Source organism: Lathyrus oleraceus, chromosome 3 (assembly GCF_024323335.1).
Source record: "Lathyrus oleraceus cultivar Zhongwan6 chromosome 3, CAAS_Psat_ZW6_1.0, whole genome shotgun sequence".
In the NCBI taxonomy this organism is placed as follows: Eukaryota; Viridiplantae; Streptophyta; class Magnoliopsida; order Fabales; family Fabaceae; genus Lathyrus; species Lathyrus oleraceus.
This window is the reverse complement of record NC_066581.1, coordinates 38,332,820-38,349,363: the sequence shown is the minus strand read 5'-3', so window position 1 is coordinate 38,349,363 and position 16,544 is coordinate 38,332,820. Positions and strand designations below refer to the sequence as shown.

General features: G+C 38.3%; 1 pseudogene; it reads right to left on the bottom strand.

Moving 5' to 3' along the window:
- Positions 1–2,760: 2,760 nt before the first annotated feature.
- On the bottom strand, positions 2,761–15,968 carry LOC127129521 (photosystem II CP47 reaction center protein-like; annotated as a pseudogene).
- Positions 15,969–16,544: the final 576 nt, after the last annotated feature.

Sequence of the window (16,544 nt, the reverse complement as noted above, 5' to 3'; positions counted from 1 at the left end):
TGTCTCTCACAAAGGTGTTGCTCCAAAAAGAAAAGAAGTTTCACTATGTTCAATGTTTCCTAGTAAAAAACTTCCCCCAACAAATGGTATCATGAGTCTTTAGTTCAAGAAAAAAGGACCGACTTACTTATATCGAAAGTCAATGGCGTCAGTGTGGTGAATAAGAAACATTTCGTTGAAGAGTGTCAGCGGCGCCCGTTTGATGAATAAGAAAGATTCCATGCACTACAAGAGTAAGAAGAGCTTTCAATTGAGGGGAGCATTGTGGACTCACACTTGAGGGGGAGTGTTAAGAATGTATCAAGTGTGAGTAGTGTGAGACTTGAGCATTTATAAGTGAGAGAATCCACCCACCTATCACCTTAAGATTTTGGGTGAATATGTGGTGTGTGTCTCACAAAACTGTTGCTCCAAGAAGAAAAAAAGTCTCACTATATTCGATGCTCCATAGTAAAAAAAACTCCCCCAATAATACTTATATCTCCTGAAATTATATGCATTATCCCTAATGCTTATAAATTTAGACTAAAAACACACACCAACAAGATAAATAAATCTTTTTAGTCTGATAAAAGAACAACATTAAGTATGTCTAAGGTCCTCATAAATATCTTAAGATTCAACTTTAATATCTCAAAAATTTCTTTTCAAAAACTGGTCCTCCTAAAAAATTTCGTCCACAATTTTAGTCACTACCGTCTATCTGATCTAACAGAAGCTGACGTTGTACGCCACGTCATTTAAAGTCCACATCATGCTTAATTATAAAAAAACATGTTGAATTGTAGGGGTTACAAACCTCCCCAAACCTAAAATTAATTTTAAAAAATTCAAGTCACGTGATTGTCAACGAGCTTGAAGAAAAATGAGAAGCTTCAATTTTGGCATAAGAAAGAAAATGCAATTTCCAAAACATATGTTATTATATTACATGAATCAAATTTCCAAAACATGTTGTGTGCATATTCATTAAACGAACAAAATAAGCCATAAAACATCAAGTTCAACAAAATTTTATGTAAAAAGAAAATGATAAAAAAATGCATTTTGTTCGGTGGGTAAAGAACATATAAACATAGTAGATATGAGAAATTGAAATGAAGTAATTTCGGTTAATTCCGGATTTCTGAAACTGGAAGTGAACGAAAGGAAGTAGTGGAATAGAATGTAGAGAAAATAGAAGGAGATCGGAATCCTAAATTATGAAATGGATGGGATAAGATGACTTACACGAAGATCAACCTTGGCGAGGATTAGATCGGAGGTGGATAATGTCAGTTTATGTGCGGTCTCTAAGAGGGGATGCATGTGAATTAGATTTATTGAACTTTTCTCGATTTGAAGCGTTAGCACTGATTTTGTTATTTTTCATAATGATATGAAAGTAAATATGTTGAAAAATAAATGTAGAAAGTAAAGGACACACCGATATATATTGGTTCCCCTTACAATTCAAGAGTACTCAAGTCCCCGCACTCCCCGTGAGAGATTTTCCACTATGCCAGATCTTTGTACAAATCTTCAACCAAGATCAATCCTACAATCTTCTAACATAAGCAACACAAGTCAAAAAAGAAAAGAAACCTTTCTTTTTCACTCTCTTGTTTCCAACAATCATGGACAACAAGGTATACACAAATATGAGTTTGTAACATAAGTTATAGCTCTTGGATCAATTATGTATTAATTGATCTTCTCTTTATATTGATCATAATCCAAACATATACACATAAGTGCTATGAATAATATGAATGAAACTTTAACGAATATGTATGAAAGTTCATGCAGAAAGTTCCATATTTGAAAGTTTAGAAACTTGTTTGGATTATGAGATGTGAAGGTTGTATATCAAAGAGTCTCTTTTGAAATATAAAAAAATTATGTCTAAGAGTCTCTTTTTGAAAAACTGAAATCACATGTATATATACATGCAATATACCCTTTTGAAAGAGTGTATATTCATGAGACATTGTCATGTTTGATGTATGAAAGTTGTATAACGTTGGTATAAGATTTTTCATGAAAATTTAAATTTTTTGAATTTGTAACAGGTTACCATAAAAGGTGTAACCGGTTACACCTGATACTTTTTCAAAAACTAAGGTATGTTTAGGTTGGAGTAACCGATACAAATTGTGGCGGTTTTAAGATGTTCTTGAGTCGGTTTCAAATGCCTCAATTTACGAAAAACATAATGTTTGAAACACTCTTTTAAAAAACCAATTTTATGTTTATGTAACCGGTTACACCTGCTATGAAAGTGAAAAATACTTAAAAATTAAGTTTCAAACAAGTTCCACATGATGTTAAAATGAATGCATACACAAGATGAAATGTCATGATAATTCTGAGCAATTAAGATATATATATATATATATATATATATATATATATAATATATATATATATATATATATATATATATATATATATATATATATAATATATATATATATATATATATATATATATATATATATAATATATATATATATATATATATATATTTGAATTATAAAGAATACTCAAGGATAAAAAGAACTCTTCAAGCTTTGACTTCTTTAGGTTGATGCGTTTGTTTTCATCAAAACTACAATCAAAGACAAAAAGAACTCTTCTTCGTAGATATTTTTCCAATCTTTTGGTCATGTAGGAATCATATGTTGAAACCAACAGATGAATATCACTTACTCCCATACAAGCATAATTTAGAGAATGTATATATAAATTGAAAAATATTCTGAACTTATCACTTTATGCCTATGATGATTTGATATCTATGTGACCATGCCGAATGTGCCCAAAAAAGAAGAGCAGAGCAAAGGAAGCATGTCCAAAATTAAACCAACCCCTTGGACTGCTACGAAAAACACCATCCGATTTTAAAGTAGCACGATCTAATTCAAAAATTTCACCTAATTGAGCATGTCGAGCATATTTTTTCACAATAGCCGGATCACTATAACTAACTCCATGGAGTTCGCTACCATAGAATTCAACAATTACACCTACTTGTTCGACACTATACTTCAATTTTGCCCTTAAAAAAGGAACATCTGCTCGAACAATTCAGTCTCCGTCTACAAAAACAACCGAAAATGTTTCAAAAAAAGTAGGCATATGACGTACAAAAAGTTCACGCCCCTCTTTGTCTCTAAAGATATGATGCCCTAACCAACCAACCATTATTCCATCTCCATTGTCCATTGAGTCCGCTCTAAACAAACCCCATTTTTCCGGATTATTACGGATGTAATCATAAAAAGCTAATATGCCCAATGTCCCTACTGCAATATGGAAAAGACCTGCTAATATGCCAAATGTCCCTACTGCAATATGATGAGAGGTTATTCCCCCCGGAATAAAAGGATCCAAACCGTCCACACCCCATGCGGGATTTACGGATTGTACCCTTCCTGTTAGTCTATAAGGATCAAATACCCATATTCCAGGACCAAACAATCATGTTACATGAAAGGCGCCAAAACCAAAACACGCCACCCCTGCAAGAAATAAATGAATTCCAAATATTTTTGGCAAATCCAAATAAGGTTTTCCAATACGTTCATCACAAAATATTTTGATATCTCAATAGACCTAATGCCAAATAGCCGCTGATCGGTCACCATTTGCGCTTAGTTTTCATCATCCGTCCAGCATGAATCTTCAAGAATCGGTAACACTTTGTTCTTTCTTTTAGTTGATTTATTAAGTTTATCACATTTTATAAATGTCTGCTTGTTTTATGTTGCATTAGTGGTTCATCTCTTTTTGTCGCATTTTATGCGTTTCCGTGGTAGTGTTATTTGGTTTCCAGGTCTAACAATAAGCCCGAAAGATGTGTACCGGAAGAATGGAAGTCAAGGACATCGTGCAAAGCAAGATAAGGAAAAAACAGGGGGCTGACACGGGTGTCCGTGTCAGCTGACACGGCCCGTGTCAGCATGTACAGAGTGGAGATTGTGGAAGCCAGAAAATAGGGGGCTGACACGGCCCGTGTCAGCAAGGGCTATAGGATTTGAGTTGATAGAGAGCCAACACGGGCGCCCGTGTCACCTGACACGGCCTGTGCTGGCCAATTCGCCCAGTTTGCCGATTTTTATTGTTGTGGCCTCTTTGTAAGTCCGGAGGGCACCTCTGGTATTTCACGATGTTTTTAGATGATTGGGAACTACTTAGTCTGCATTTTGGAAAAGAGAAAGGGACTTTTGGATCGTACAAGGAATAGACAGAAAGGAGAAGAGAGCTTTCAAGGTGTTTGGAGAAGAAGAGATTTTCAAGATCGGAAAAGATTGAAGATCAACCTTCATCACCAACAAATTGTAATGTCTCTATTTTGTAATTTATTGTCTTTGAATACTATGAGAAGCTAAACCCCCCAATGCTAGGGGGTGTCCCTGAATTGCTACTATATAAACACTCTTTCTATGTTTTTATGATCATCGACGTTTTCTTAATTCAAATTATTATACAACGTTCGTAATGCTTTATTTTATCGGACAAATGGAATTTTGATCCATGTTTAAGGTTTAGGTTGAACAAACCACCTTATCGCTTGTTGTATAATAATACTTCGGTTTAATCACTTAGGAATAAGGATCAAACCGTAGTAGTCGTTAATTCTTGATCAATTGCATATTCATAATGTCATTTTGAATAACTAAGGAATTAGGATTGAAATTGACTGTTAATGGTTTTCGGCTAAGGAATTAGAGAAAACAATTCTTGAGAATCGGTTTTGAATAATTACAACGTAGATGTTATATAATATGGAAGTAGTGTATTACAAAGCAATTCACACATCTTGCCTTAGCATGCTTTCTCATATCGTTTAACAGTTTTTTTATACGCTTTATATAATTTATTCTCGTTCTTATCATTTTGAAAAACAATCATCAAACCCCCTATGATATTTTGTTCAATGGAATTGTTGTAAAGATTTGTACTTATTACGCAGTCCTCGAGATCGATACTCTGGAGAATTCCCATTTTATTACTACATTGGTGCAAATAGTACACTTGCTATTTTACCGATCAAGTTTTTGGCGTCGTTGTCGGGGACTGCCAAAGTATAAGTTGAATAATAATTCAATTGAAATTTTGTTGCTCTGCAACCAAAATTTTATTTCTCTATACTATTGTTTTTTTTTATAAATTCTAATAATTGTCTAATATTTGTATGCGAAGTAAGGCCTCAGCTGAATTTCTTTTTAACGCAGAACCAGAAAGATTATTGTGCGTAAGACGCCGAACAACTAGACTGGAACTATCAGAAGCAACCCCCATTGTTTCTGAGTCTGAAAAAGAAGAAGTTGTTTCAGTTCATTCGGAAGACTTCGAAACCGTGTCTGAAACTATGGCTGAAGCTCCACCTCATGTGGAAAGACTTTTGGGTGACTATAGAGGTGCAAATGCTCCTACTGGAAGGTTAACAATTGTAAACCGACCAGTGAATGTTGATCATTTTCAGCTACACCCTTCAATGATTCGTCAACTCGAAAGGAGACCGTTCTCCAGAAAAATCAACGAAGATGCCAACAAGCATTTACAAAGATTTCTGACCATGACAACATCGTTGAAAATTGAGGGACACTCAGAGGAAGCTAAAAAGTGGGTGATGTTTCTATTTACACTATCGGAAGATGCCGAATAGTGGTTTTACTCTTTACCCACGGGAAGCATTACAGCTTGGCAACAAATGCAGACAACATTTTTGAATGAGTACTTCCCTACCTCTGTGTATATCCGTAAGAGGTGTGATATTGTTAATTTTAAACAGAAGGAAGGAGAGTCACTCGAAGACGCTCATAAGAGGTTCAAGCGATTGTTGGTTGCATGTCCTACTCATAACATGGATGCAACTGAACATATGCAAAATTTTGTGAATGGCCTTAGAATGAAGACTAAGCAACTCATAGACACAGCTGCCGATGGCTCAACAAATTTTACAACAACCACTGAAATAAAGAAAATCATCAAAGCCATTGCAGCAAATGAGCATCTGGAGCTCTATGACCGCAATGTAATGTTGGTGTAAGCCCTAGAGGCCAATACTTTTGGTACTTGTATCGAATTATTTATTAATAATAAAAGGCATTTTCTTTATTATGGTTGATTAATAAAGTCCCTGGAATAGATAGTCCGTTTAATGTATTAAGTGTGACTTAATCATGAGAACACATTAAACATAAGGACACTATTCTTAAAGTATTTGTAGTCGAGCTTTAATGTGAAGTGGGATAACATTAAAACATTGAGACTATTATGTTTGTAGATTGATGATCACATCTCATGGATCATGGATAAGGAGTTATCAAGTCTTAAACATAGGTATGAATATTAGGAGTAATATTTATACCGGATTGACCCGCTATGAGAATACTATATAGAAAGTTATGCAAAGTGTCATAAGTTATTCTCATGGTGATAATAGTGTATACCACTCTTCGACCTGAAACCACTATGGATCCTAGATGTAGAGTTGAGTGCTTTATTGCTGATCCAACGTTGTCCATAACTGGATAACCATAAAGACAGTTGATGGGTACTCCACGAAGCATGCTGAGGGACATGAGTGTCCTAGATGGAATTTGCCAATCCTGCATAACAAGATAAATGTCTATGGGCCCAATATTGAACTGGACAAGGGTGACACGGTCTATACCTTGTGTTCAATATAGACATAAGGGCAAAGGGGTAATTATACACATAATTATTATCACAGGAGGTTTTGTCAGATCACATGACATTTTCGTGACTTGGATAGCAGTGATATGTTGCTAGATACCGCTCACTGTTTATTATGTTAAATGCGTGATTTAATATAATTGCCAACGCTGCGAAAACCTATAGGGTCACACACAAAGGACGGATTGATGAGAGATAGAATAATTAAGGAACATCGTAAGGTACGGTGTACTTAAGTAGAATACGAAATATGGTAAGGTACCAAATACTTAAGTGATTTTGGCATTTTATGAGATATGGGCCAAAATGCACTTAAGTGGGCTTTTTGGCTTGAAGCCCACACAAGTGGTTCTATAAATAGAACCCCTTGGGTAGAAGCATGGTAACTCACTTAGACAGAAAACACAACTGAAGAGTTGGAATTTCGTATCTCTCTCTCACTCAAAGCCTTCATTCATAACAGCTAGCACTGCGATTGAAGGAATCCGTTCGTGTGGACTGAGTAGAGACGTTGTCATCGTTCAACGTTCGTGATCGCCCCGTGGATCTGTATCAAAGGTTTTGATCATTATCATAAATCTGCACCAAAGGTTTGAATCGCCACAAGAGGTAACAATTCTATCACTGATCATGCCCATTCGTAAGGATCACTAAATGGAGAAATTTTTAAATTCCGCTGCGCCTTGGATGGCCATTCTCCTACAGTGTAAGTCAACCTGAAGGCATCATTGATCTCAAGCTAGCAAATCAAGTTGTGAAGATGGAAGATCAAATAATAGCTGAAGTAGAGCGAAGAATCAAGAAAATGGATGTTGACACTCAAACGATGGCACAAGTTCAACCGGTTCAACCTATCCAAGCGGTTAGTTGTGAAATTTGTGGGGGGCCTCACTTCGCCATGCATTGTGTGGCAACTGCAGAACAGGTAGAAGAGATTAATTTTCTGAAGCAGAACAACCCTTACTCAAATACATATAATCCTGGATGGAAAAATCATCCAAATTTCTCCTGGAAGGACCAGCAAGGAAATGTTCAGAAGTAAGCGCCCAACCAATATCAAAGCCAACCACAACAACAGTATCGACCACAACAACAACAACAACCATACCGGCAACAGTTTCACCAACCCCAACAACAATTTCAACCACAGGTACCAAGAAAAGCAGATTGGGAAATTTCCATTGAAAAAATGGCGGCTCAAAGTTCCAAATTTCAAGAGGAGACTAGAAGTAATCTAAGAAAGACTGATGCTTTAATAAAAAATCTGGAAGTGCAAATGAGTCAGATTGCTTAACAACTCGAGGGTTCTCAAATACTTGGTGCATTACCGAGGGCTACAGTTACAAATCCACGAGAGCATAATAATGTGAGTCTTGTAACCACAAGAAGTGGTAAATCGAAAGAAGTCCCTGAGAAAGATGATGACCAAGAAGACAAATTGCTTGAAGTTGAGTTGGAAATAAAAGAAAATGAGGTTGTGAGTGAAGAGGTGGTAGTGCTTAAACTGATGGTTAAAGAAAAAGTTAGTGAATCAAAGCCAGTTGTCAAACTCCCTTTCCCCACAAGAAATAAGAAGAAAGAGCAACATGAGAAGAACTTCGAGAAATTCTTTGAGATGTTTAAAAAGCTTGAGATTAACATTCCGTTCTTGGAGGCACTTGAACTAATGCCCTCTTATGCCAAATTTATGAAGGATATTATTTCAAAAAAGAGGAGCACCGACACTGACCCTATTGTACTAACCGAAACTTGTAGTGCAATTTTGTAGGGTATGAAGATTCCAGTGAAGAAGAAAGATCGAGGCTCAGTAACTATCCCTTGCACTATCGGGGATAGATCAAAAAGGCCCTTATAGACTTGGGGGAAAGTGTGAGTCTCATGCCGTTATCCATTTACAAGAGGTTGAGGATTGGAAAAGTGCAAGATACCAGAATGACACTTCAACTTGCTGACCACTCTGTGAAGAGACCTTATGGAGTGGTGGAAGATGTTCTTGTGAAGATTGATAAATTTGTATTTCCGGTGGACTTTGTCATCTTAGAAGTGTTGGAAGATGAAGAGATACCACTCATTCTAGGTAGACCATTTTTGGAGACCGAAAGATGTTTGATAGATATAGAAGAGGGCACCATGACTCTAAAAGTTTACGATGAAGAGTTAAAAATTGATGTGCGTAACACCATGAGATACAAAGATGATGTGGCCACCAGTCAACACATAGAGGTGATTGATCAAATGGTTCTGCAAGAAAATCCTTTAGGTGAACCATAATTGCCCTTGGAGAGAGTTCTAAGTTTATCAATTTCGGAAGACACCAAGAAGTTGATGAAAATGAGAGGGAAGTGTTAGCTATGATGGAAACACAACCACCCTTTAAGGGATCCCGATCACTCTGATGGGAAAACTTGAGGGAACCCCAGTTTGAGGAAAAGAAAGATGAGACCAAGAAAGTGGCTGAGCTGAAACAACTGCCTAAAAATCTCAAGTATGTTTTTCTAGATTCTAAAAGGAGATGCCCGACTATTATAAGCTCTAATCTAGAAGTTTCCCAAGAAGACAAGCTCGTCAAGGTTCTGAAGAAGCACAAAAGTGAAATGGGATGGGCGATAGAAGACTTTAGGGGATTAGCCCTACTGTATGTATGCATAAAATTCTCATGGAGGATGGTCACAAACCAGTGGTACAACCCTAAAGAAGACTAAATCCCGCAATGAAGGAAGTGGTTAGGAAAGAGGTTGTTAAACTATTAGATGTTGGGTTAATTTATCCCATATCTGATAGCGCTTGGGTGAGTCCTATTCAAGTGGTTCCAAAGAAAGGAGGAACTATCGTGATAAAGAATGAGAAAAATGAGTTGCTCCCTACAAGGACAATCATGGGGTGGCGTGTTTGCATCTACTACAAAAGGTTGAATTTGGAGACAAGAAAGGATCACTTTCCTTTACCATCATCGATCAGATGTTGGAAAGGTTGGCTGGTCATGACTACTATTGTTTCCTTAATGGCTACTCTAGATATAATCAGATAGCGGTTGCACCAGAAGATTAAGAGAAGACAACTTTTACTTGCCTCTATGGTATTTTTGCTTACAGAAGAATGCCATTCGGATTATGTAATGCACCAGCTACATTTCAAAGATGCATGACTTCCATTTTTGCGGACATGCTCGAAAAGCATATGTAGGTCTTCATGGATGACTTCTCGGTATTTGGTTTCTCTTTTGATAATTGTTTGACTAACCTTTCCCTTGTATTAGAAAGATGCTAATAGACCAACTTGATTCTCAACTGGGAGAAGTGCCACTTCATGGTGCGAGAAGGCATAGTCTTGGGTCATAAAATTTCTCTCAAAGGAATAGAAGTGGACCAAGCCAAGATTGAGGTAATAGCAAAGCTACCCCCTCCAATGAACGAAAAAGGTATAAGAAGTTTCTTAGGGCATGCGGGTTTCTACCGCAGGTTCATAAGAGACTTTTCTAAGATAGCTAAACCTTTAACTATCCTGTTGGTTAAGGACAAGGATTTCATTTTTGATAAAGAGTGTGTCGTTGCATTTGAAACTATAAAAAATAAATTGGTGACGACACCAATTGTCATTGCCCCAGATTGGTCTCTACCTTTTGAGATCACGTGTGATACGAGTGACATTGCAGTAGGAGCAGTTCTTGGGCAACATAAAGATAAACAGTTGCATGTCATATATTATGCTAGTCATGTTTTGAACCCTGCACAGATGAACTATGCGACTACCGAGAAGGAGTTGCTAGCGGTGGTATATGCCTTCGATAAATTCAGGCAATATTTGTTGGGTTCTAGAGTCATTGTTTATACTGACCATGCTTCTTTGAAGTATTTATTTGCTAAGCAGGACTCTAAGCCAAGACTGTTGAGATAGATCTTACTCCTCCAAGAGTTTGATGTGGAAATTCGTGACAAAAGAGGGTGTGAAAATATTATGGCCGATCACCTCTCTCGGATGTCCCCTATAACAGAGAATGAGGAAAAGCGTCCAATAAAGGATGAGTTTGCTGACGAACACATCCTTGTTGTTATTGGAATGTCGTGGTTCGTAGACTACACGAACTATCTAGTAGGAGGGGTGATCCCTAGCGAATTTGACTCTCACAAAAATAAAAAGTTTATGCATGATTGCAGGTTTTACTTGTGGGATGATCCATTCTTGTACAATAAAGGAGTAGACAGGTTGGTTAGAAGATGTGTTCCTGAAGAAGAACAGAGAGATGTCCTGAAAGCATGCCATGACTCTGACTATGGTGGACACTTTAGTTGTGATAGAACTGCAGCCAAAGTCCTCCAGTCAGGCTTATACTGGCCTACATTTTTCAAAGATGCTCAATAATTGATCAAAGAGTGAGATAAGTATCAAAGGATGGGAAACATCTCGAAAAGAAATCATATGCCTTAAAACCCCATGTTGGAAGTTGAACTCTTTGATGTTTGGGGTATTGACTTTATGGGACCATTTCCCCCTTCATTCGAAAAGAACTACATTTTGGTGGCGGTGGATTATGTATCCAAGTGGGTAGAAGCAGTTGATCTACTGAGGAATGATGCAAAAGTGGTAGTCAAGTTTCTAAAGGAAAATATATTTGTCAGGTTTGGAGTGCCAAGAGCTCTAATAAGTGATGAAGGAACTCATTTCTTAAATTACCTAATGGAGAAGCTACTCTTGAAGTATAATGTAAAACATCGTATAGCCACTCCGTACCACCCGCAAACAAGTGGTCAAGTTGAAGTGTCGAATAGGCAACTGAAACAAATTCTGGAGAAGACGGTTAACTCATCTCGCAAAGATTGGGCAAGTAAGCTTGATGATGCGCTTTAGGCATACCGAACTGCTTTCAAAACACCGATTGGTATGTCTCCTTATCAATTGGTATATGGTAAGGCCTGTCACTTACCCTTAGAACTTGAACACAAAGCTTTGTGGGCTTCAAAATTCCTTAATTTGGATCTTTCGAAAGCGGGAGAGTCCCGAATCCTTCAACTCCATGAGTTAGAAGAATTTAGGAACCGAGCATACGAAAATGCCAAAATTTACAAAGATAAAACAAAAAAATGGCATGATAGAAGGATTCAAAGGAAGGAATTTTGGGAAGGACAAATGGTGCTATTGTTTAATTCAAGGATGAAGTTGTTATCGGGAAAACTGAGATCGAAATGGTCAGAACCGTTTATGGTACATAAGGTATATCCCCATGGAGCAATTGAAATAAAAAATCCATCCAATGGGGACATTTTTAAAGTGAATGGCCAAAGGTTGAAGCCTTACAATGTGGAGCAAGAAGTTGGTCAAATTAATGTTGTTCATCTTGTCTGATAAGATGAACAACCGTCGAACCAAGCGACGTTAAGCGAAGCGCTACATAAGAGGCAACCCACGCTTTTGTGCCTAATTATTTTCTTTATTTTGTTGTGTGTTAATGACTTGTAGGTTTGAACAATGTTTGATAGAGGGTCCAAAAGTTGGTGTGCAAAAAGTCTCTGGAAAAATCGGAAGCAGAACCCCGACACCAACCAGAGACAACAATGAAAGAAAAAAGAAAAATCAGGGGCCTGACACGGGTGCCCGTGTCAGGAAGTGTAGGAGATGGATGCTTTCCAAGGGTCTGACACGGGTGCCTGTGTCAGCTTACACGGTCCGTGTCAGCCCCTGCTGAACCAGGCTGATAGAGGAAGGACATGACCCATGTCAAGGAGGTCCTTAGCGTTGACACGGTCGCCCGTGTCAGCAAGCGCGTTGGGAAAATTTTCAAATTTTTTGACCGTTTGGCATTGGGCCCACCGTCGAATTTCCCCCACTAAATCAATTTTATCACTCATTCACTCCTCATAAACCTCTTCTCTTACCTATTCTCTCACTTTCATCTCTCTTTCTCTTAAAAATACCTAAAAACCTCCATTTTTCTTCACATAAAGCTCCATCCTTTCACCTCATAACTCCATCAAATCTCCATCCTCCTTCACAAAACTTCTTCCATTTTCCATCTCTACCTTCCTACGGTAATCTTTTTGCCTAATCTCTCTTTTCAATTTCAAGTTTCTTTTTGTTGTGTGCAGGTAAGAACATGTCTCACCGAGTAGACAGAAGCAAAAATGTGGCGGAATCATCCCGGCCACGTCAACGGGCAAGAAGGACTCCGAATGAGCACGACATTGTGTTTGAAGACTTGGAGCACCAAAAAAGGTATACTGCTCATCTTAAAAGAAAATTAACACTCACTAGATACATGTGTGGTGGCACTTTGCAGGAATTGGGATTGCAAGCAGAAATTCACCGAATGTTCCAGACCTTAGGTATGTTGGAATTCATGCAGTTAGAAGCGCCAACTTTTGCGCGTATAACTCTTGAATTCTTGAGTACCATTGAATTTAAGATGAAAAATCGGTGGAATGGAACGGAGAAAGAGTACTATGGTACTTTGCGTTTTCGTTTATTTAATACTGATCTGGAATTGTCTGTGGATGAAGTGGGGAGTATCCTAAAACTCCCAATAGTAGGCCCTGGAACGGTGCCCAATACTTTTGTTCCGGCGGAATTCTGGACCGCTATAACAGGTAATGCTAAATATGTCTCCAAAGGGGAAAAAGCATCGGGTATCCATAACCATTATTCCAGGTACGCTCAGAAGGCTTTGGCGTACACCATGTTCGGTCGCAGTGATAGCACCGGTGTCGCCACCCAAAGGGAGTTGCTCTTTCTGTACAGTATGGCAGCACAAACTCTTATCAATGTAGCAGCATTTGCAGCTGACTACCTAGGTAGAGTTGGTCGCGCTACCTCAGGCGACATTTCGGTTGGCGGAATGATCACACAGATTACCGACCATTTTGGATTTGGTGTTGCGCTTGCTGATGCTCCACAGGTGCCAGGTAAAAATAAACTGGACATGACTGCGTTGATTCAACAAGGCATGATTGACGTAAAACAAGATTACTATTCTCTTATCTTCCAAAAAATCCATGTTCTTGCTTTACCCGCTTATGATTTCATCAGTATTACTAACAAAGCCAACTGGCTTTATGAGTGTCCCGACCTGGATGAAGGGGACGAAGATTTTCTTGATTCTTTGCCTGCAGATGAACATATGGAGGGTGCACCTAGCACTGAGGAGCAGTTTTACCAACAACCACAAGAATCGACTCAAGCTTCAGGGTCCTACTCCATGCCACAAGACCAATGGGGTCGGATTCAAGATGAGATCGATCACCTTCGCAGGGAGCAATCTAGGCAAGGTGAGGAGCTCACTAGGTTCGGAGTCGAACAACGCCGCCAAGGGACGGTTTTGGATGAGATGAATAAGATGATGCAACACATGATATTGCATTATCCGTACCCGCCCCCACCTCCTCAGTGATCATTGTGAGTACCCCTCTTATCTTGACAATAAACATTATGGACAATGTTTGGTTCAAGTGTGGGGGGTTTATTATTTTGTATTTTATTTTAGTTGTGTTTGTTTGCTTTGTTACTTTATTTTGTCTTTGTGTGTCTGTTTTATTTCCTTAAGTTATAGATAAAAGTGGATTCTACTGGATAAATGATGGACTAGTGACCAGTGAGGGAAAGATGCAACCCCGGATTTGCTCCCGAGGCAACTTGGAAGTTGATACAGCTGAGAAAGAAAATGTTGGACGCAACTTGGCAAATCTAGACCGAAAGAGGGGAAGGTAAACCCAAGCTGGAAAAAAAGCTGTTTGTCATAAAGAGTGGTTTGGAGCCTGCAAGCTTATCCAACATGGTGATATTTCAACATAACCAAACACAAAAGAGCGCATTCAGGTATGACTTTATCACAAAAGATTTTGATATCTCAATAGACCCAATTCCAAATAGCCGCTAATTGGTCACCATTTGCACTTAGTTTTCATCATCCATCCAACACGAATCTTCAAGAATCGGCAACACTTTGTTCTTTCTTTTAGTTGATTTCTTATGTTTATCACATTTTATAAATATCTGCTTGTTTTATGTTGCATTAGTGGTTCATCTCTTTTTGTCGCATTTTATGAATTTCCATGGTAGTGCTATTTGGTTTCCAGGTCTAACAATAATCCCGAAAGATGCGTACCAGAAGAATGGAAGTCAAAGACATCATGCAAAGCAAGATAAGGCAAAAACAGGGGGCTGACGCGGGTGCCCGTGTCAGCATGTACAAAGTGGAGATTGTGGAAGCCAGAAAACAGGGGGCTGACACGGGTGCCCGTGTCAACAAGGGCTATATGATTTGAGTTGACAGAGAGCCAACATGGGCGCCCGTGTCACCTGACACGGCCCGTGTTGGCCAATTCGCCCAGTTTGCTTATTTTTATTGTTGTGGCTCTTTGTAAGTCCGGAGGGCAGTTCTGGTATTTCATGATGTTTTTAGATGATTGGGAACTATTTAGTCTGCATTTTGGAAAAGAGAAAGGGACTTTTGGATCGTACAAGGAATAGACAGAAAGGAGAAGAGAGCTTTCAAGGTGTTTGGAGAAGAAGAGATTTTTAAGATCGGAAGAGATTGAAGATCAACCTTCATCACCAACAAATTGTAATGTCTCTATTTTGTAATTTACTGTCTTTGAATACTATGAGAAGCTAAACCCCCCAATGCTAGGGGGTGTCCCTGAATTGCTACTGTATGAACACTTTTTGAATAATTATAACGTAAATGTTATATAATATGGAAGTAGTGTAGTACAAAGTAATTCACACATCTTGCCTTAGCATGCTTTCTCATACCGTTTAACAATTTTTTATACGCTTTATATAATTTATTCTGGTTCTTATCATTTTGAAAACAATCATCAAACCCCCTATGATCTTTTGTTCAATGGAATTATTGTAAATATTTGTACTTATTACGCAGTCCTCGAGATCGATACTCGGGAGAATTCCCATTTTATTACTACATGGGTGCAAATAGTACACTTGCTATTTTACCGATCAGCCGCCAAAAAGCTCAAGCCCAAAAACACAATATGTGTCGCGGCCATACCTTCATAACTCCAAATACCCGGATTCGTTATAATGCCTCCTGTAATATTTCAACCACCCCACGAATTAGTTTTTCCTAAACAAGTCCTGAAAGGTTTAACGAACATACCATGTCTCCACATTGGGTCAAGAACAGGGTCAGAGGGATAAAAAACTACTAATCCATATAGAGCCATCGAACCGGCTCAACCAACAACCAGAGTTGTATGCATTATATGGACAGAAAGTAAACGGTCGGGATCATTTAATACAACGGTATGAACATGATACCAAGGCAAACCCATGGAAATACCCCTTAATATTAACAAAAATAGACACTATGTAACTTTATTGCACTGTAAAAAACTATGCTATGGACCTCCCCCTTTTAGTAAATTATCTCGCATTAAAGAATTTATATTTGTGCTAGTAGAATTGATATTTGTTCTAGTTTTTTAGAAACAAAAGAACATTCTATTTGTAGGAACAAAAAGAAGCAGATCTATTCTATATCCAATAAGTAACAATACACAATGGTGGTGACAGTTTACTTTTTTTGATATGCGTGTGTCGCATCACGCGAAAAACCGGCGGGAAAACAAGAACAACAGAGCCGCCACCGTGCGTTATTTATCCTAAAAGAGGGAAAGGAAACGCTCGAAGTAAACCTAGGAAAGAACATGGTCTCACGACCAAAGAGAATGGGATCGGGAGTCGGTTATGCGAAGGGAAGGTATTAGCACCCCTACGCATCCGTCGTACTCGACGGGATCCACGCACAAAAGGAAGGAAAATGGTTGCTAAAACGCTGCTCACACACACACACACACACTGGCTGAAGGAGACACAAGAAAACAGACAAGACTGACTCGGCAGGATGT